At 38.9% G+C, this 5,310-nt stretch overlaps 1 non-coding gene across 1 annotated transcript; it reads right to left on the bottom strand.

Moving 5' to 3' along the window:
- Positions 1–3,572: 3,572 nt before the first annotated feature.
- Positions 3,573–3,678, bottom strand: LOC140885890 (small nucleolar RNA R71). Its single transcript, XR_012151302.1, has one exon. It is a non-coding gene; the product is annotated as a small nucleolar RNA R71 (small nucleolar RNA).
- Between the last annotated feature and the right edge of the window lie 1,632 nt (positions 3,679–5,310).

The following is a 5,310-nucleotide window of genomic DNA, read 5'->3' as shown; positions in this document are numbered from 1 at the left end:
GGTAAGTTCTTCTATTCCATGGTTTGCTGATTTCGCTAATTTTTTGTCTAGTGGTGCTATGCCTCCGGAATTGAACCGACATCAGAAAAAAAAAATTTCATGACGTTAAGTTCTACTTGTGGGATGATCCCTATGTTTTCAAACGTTGTGCCGATCAAGTGATTCGGAGATGTGTGGCGGGGCAAGAGGAAAATGAAATTTTGGAACAATGTCATTCCTCACCCTATGGAGGATATTTTGGAGCCACATGAACTGCTGCTAAGGTACTACAATCTGGTTTTTATTGGCCTACATTTTTTAAAGATAGTTATACCTTAGTGAAATCATGCGATAAGTGTCAAAGAACGGGAACTATTTCTAGAAGGCATGAATTACCCCTCACAAATATTTTAGAAGCGGAATTGTTTGATGTGTAGGGTATTGATTTTATGGGTCCCTTTCCCTCTTCTTTCGGGTACACTTATATTTTATTAGCAGTCGATTATGTTTCGAAATGGGTGGAAGTTATTTCCACCTCTACTAATGATGCTTGTGTTGTAGTAAAATTTCTGCAAAAGAATATCTTTACGAGGTTTGGAACTCCACGAGCAATAATGAGTGATGAAGGTACGCACTTTTGCAATAAGATTTTTAATATCTTGCTCACTAAGTATGGTGTCAGGCATAAGGTGGCGTGCGCATACCATCCTCAAACCAATGGCCAGGCGGAGATCTCTAACCGGGAAATCAAGCAAATCTTGGAGAAAACGGTTAAGACAAATCGGAAAGATTGGGCAATCAAGCTAGATGACACCATTTGGGCCTACCGCACTGCATTCAAAACACCCATTGGGATGTCTCCCTACAGGTTGGTTTTTGGTAAGGCATGCCATTTACCTTTGGAGTTGGAGCACAAGGCATTTTGGGCTATCAAGAAGCTAAACATGGATCTCGAAGCATCAGGGGAGTTACGTAAATTACAGTTGATGGAATTGGACGAGTTTCGAAGTGAAGCATATGAGAATGCCAAGCTATACAAAGAACAAACAAAGAAGTGGCCTGATAAAAACATTGTGCATAGGGAATTCGAAACGGGCCAGAAAGTTTTGTTATTTAACTCTCCTTTGAAATTATTTCCAGGGAAGTTGAAATCGCGATGGTCCGGGCCGTTTCTCGTGGAGACCATTTACCCACATGGTGCCACTGAATTGCGGTGTACAGATGGAAGAACTTTCATGGTTAATGGGTAGAGAGTCAAGCACTACTTTGGCAACGAAGTACCACCCGCATCCAGCGCATTGCTTGATGATCCCAACTAAAGACTGGTGCAGTCGGGCTGATAACTTTAAACCAAGCGCTTTTTGGGAGGCAACCCAAACCTTTTAGTTTATGTCTTTATTTTTCCTTATTTTCTCGTTGTATTTTTTGCTTTTAAGTTTTTACTATTATTTTTGTATGCTTTGGAAGTAATTTGGTTATTTTTCTATGTTTTTTTCAGGATTTTGGAGCCCAAGTTTGAGCTCAAGGCGCGCCCGCTGATAAGTGTCTTTTGTGCACGTAATTTGTGTTGATATTATTGGATAATTGCTTGGTTTCGAGCTGTATTATGTGGAAGTTGTTGTTGTTTTTGTTGGATGTCAGGAATTACAGGAAATAATGAATGTATGATAGAAGAAATCATAGAAGTCAAGTAAAGAGCGAAGCAAGCGAAGATGGTTCGTAGTTTGAAGAAACCTGGACAGACGACTATGCGCGCCGCGCCTGTCGTGGTGCGCCCGCGCGTCAACTGAAGTGAAACTCAACAATTTTTCCACAGGAAGCTATGCACGCCCATCTCTCTTGTGGTGCGCCCGCGCATGAAGTCAAGTTATTAAATGTCTGAGACAGGAAGCTATGCGCGCCCGCCTCTCTTGTGGTGCGTTCGCGCGTTGTAGTCTGTATTACAAAGTGCTGTGTTTAATTTTGGGAATTTTTGGATACTTTTGGAAGGTGTTTGGACGAATCTTAAGGGTATATTTAAGGGTTTTTTCAGACCTAATGAGGAGGAAGAAGCGGCCACTACACAAAAATAATCTTGAGAGAAAAGTTGTTAAAGTTTCGATCAAGATTTGGAGTTGCTTGGAACAAAGACGAAGACTTTTCAACCGGACACGGAAGAAAGACTTCGGATTTGTTATCTTTACTTTATTTATTTCTTTTGAGATTGAATTATGTTTGAATTTCTGAACATGATTTATATTGCTATGAATTTTATTATGAACTAAACTTTTTAAGTCTAGAGGTCGATGTAGCCTGGTCAAGACATATTTATGAATGGTTGATTTTTATGAATAGAATTCTTCTAAATTAATTGTAATTCTAGGTTTGATAGTCTTTTCAATTTACTGGCCATTAATTGATTTGTCATATTTATTCAGAATCCGGCACTCGGGAGAGGGGATTTAGAATAGGATCAATAGAATTCACACTTTTAATTGTTTATATGACTCGGGAGAGCTTATAACTTTAATAGAACTTAAAAAGAACATTGTTTCACACATATCATTACAAGTAGATTTTTTATAGGGATATTGAAATCGATCTGTAATTGATACATTCTATTTGATACTCGAGAGAGGGAAATAGTATAATCTATGTGTTCTTAGTTATTAATTTAAATGAATTCATGAAAATAGATTGATTGAGATTGAATATTGTTGAGACCAGGTGAAATCAAACCTCTAGACTATTTTCCTTTGATTGATAATCTTTACAGGATTGTGTTTGTGCGCGCTTTTCAATTTTCTATATTTATTTACTTTGTCATTACCCTTCTAAAGTTTAATTTTCTAAATAAAATTAAGACTATTTTAATTGCAAGTATTGAATATTTTCAAATTATTCCCTGTGGGATCGACACTCTATTTTTCACTTTACTAAAACTTGACACTCGTACGCTTGCGAGTAATTTTTCACAACAAGTTTTTGGTGCCGTTGCCGGGGAATAATTTTGATTATTTTTTTAATCTTGTTACCAATTAGTCGAAGTTTTAATTTAGAGATTTTCTTTATTTTAATCTAATTACTAATAATTTGTTATTGTTCTTAATTTCAGTTTATGCGAAGATCTCAAAGTGCGAATTCTTTGCTCTTTGATCCAGAGATTGAACGAACTGCACGAGCTTTGAGAAGAGCTAGGAGAGAAGAACAACTTAACATGGCTGAAGAAAATGTTAATGAATTGCCCTTGGTGCCAATTAGAGATCATTTTAGGCCGACGATCCAGGCTCACTATTCTGGAATCGCTAGAGGGACAATAAATGCCAACAACTTTGAGTTGAAGCCGGCATTAATTAACATGGTTCAGCAGAACCAATTCAATGGAACTGCCAATGCTGATCCTCATTTACATTTGCGCACTTTTCTAGAGATTACTGATACTGTTAAAATAAATGGTGTTTCTGAGGATATAATACGCTTACGTTTGTTTCCTTTTTATCTCAGGGACAAGGCACGGAGTTGGCTGCAGGCATTGCCGCTAGGACGCATAACAACTTGGGAAGGCATGGCTGTGAAATTCTTAGAGAAATTCTTTCCACCATCCAAAGCAACCCAGCTAAAGATTGAGATCAGTACCTTCCAACAGCATGATTCTGAACAGCTATATGAGGCATGGGAAAGGTACAAAGATTTGTTAAGGCGTTGTCCTAATCATAATATTGCAGATTGGGAAGAAATAGAGTTTTTCTACAATGGATTAAATATGCATACAAGAATGTCGGTGGACTCTGCTGCTGGAGGTACTATATTTTCCAAGGACCCCGTTCAAGCTTATGATATGCTGGAACAGATGACTATCAATAGTTATCAATGGCCATCTGAACGTACGGGAGTCAAGAAGGGAGTGTACAGTGTGGATCCTCTTGCATCCATTACTGCACAGTTATATGCGTTGAGTACACAAGTTGCTTCTCTGAACAAGGTGAATATCGCAGAACCTGCAGGTGTATCAGTTGCCATAGAAGAATCTCATCCACCTGAGGAAGCTCAATATATCAATACCAGAGGCTATGGAAATTATCGAGGTAACCCTCCTCCTAATACTTATCATCCTGGTTTACGTAACCATGAAAACTTTTCTTATGCCAACAACAAGAATGTGTTGAAACCCCCTCCGGGATTCAACACAAATCAAGGGGAAGGTAAAGCGGCGTTGGAAGATGTGGTGTCTACATTTGTTACTGAATCTAACAAGCGAATGTCGAGGACTGAAACTCGAATGGACAGCATGGAGACACACATGTGCAGTTTGGGAGCTATGATGAAATCCATGGAGACACAGATTGGACATCTTGCATATGCTTTGAAGGATCAAAACAGAGGGCAGTTTCCCAGAAATACTGAAGTGAATCCAAAAGAACAATGCAAAGCAGTTAAGTTAAGAAGTGGGAAGAAGTTAGAAGCTGAAGAGAAGTGCAGAGAAAAAGAATTAGAAGAACCAGTGGCTGAAGAAATTGTGGTTGAAGAGCCCAAGAAGGAATCTGAATCTAAACCGATGTACAAGCCACAACTTCCATACCCACGGCGGTTTAAGAAGAAGGCACTTGATGAGCAATTTTCCAAGTTTCTAGATATCTTTAAGAAGATACACATCAATATTCCATTTGCAGATGCCTTGGAACAAATGCCTAACTATGCAAAGTTCATCAAAGATGTAATGTCCAAGAAGAGAAGATTGCAAGACAATGAAGTGGTGAATTTGACAGAAGAATGTAGTGCAATCCTGCAGAAAAAATTGCCACAAAAGCTTAAGGATCCAAGGAGTTTTACTATCCCTTGTTTTATTGGTGGTTCTAAAGTTAATCGAGCGTTATGTGATTTAGGAGCAAGTATTAATTTGATGCCCTTTTCTGTCTATAGGACCTTAGAGCTTGGAGAAGTCAGGGCAACCACCATCACTTTACAGTTGGCTGATCGGAGTCTCACATATCCTCGAGGTATTGTGGAGGATGTTTTGGTGAAGGTCGACAAGTTCATCTTTCCCGCAGATTTCGTAATTTTAGACATGGATGAAGATGAAGAAACTCCTTTGATCTTTGGACGACCCTTTCTAGCTACTGCACGTGCACTGATCGATGTACATAAAGGAGAGCTCACACTTCGCGTTGGTGGTGAAGCTGTGATTTTTAACATTTATCATACCATGAGGGAGCCAAGCGAGGTGAGTACATGTAAGAGCATTAAAATTGTTAATTCTCATAATTCCTTTTCATGTGCAGGAAGTAATGACCCACTAGAAAGGTGTTTGGTGGCAGACGAGGTGGTTGATAAGGAAGAAGATTGGGAGTTACA

This window comes from Henckelia pumila, chromosome 2 (assembly GCF_033568475.1).
Source record: "Henckelia pumila isolate YLH828 chromosome 2, ASM3356847v2, whole genome shotgun sequence".
NCBI lineage: Eukaryota > Viridiplantae > Streptophyta > Magnoliopsida > Lamiales > Gesneriaceae > Henckelia > Henckelia pumila.
This window is presented reverse-complemented; position numbering and strand designations above follow the sequence as displayed.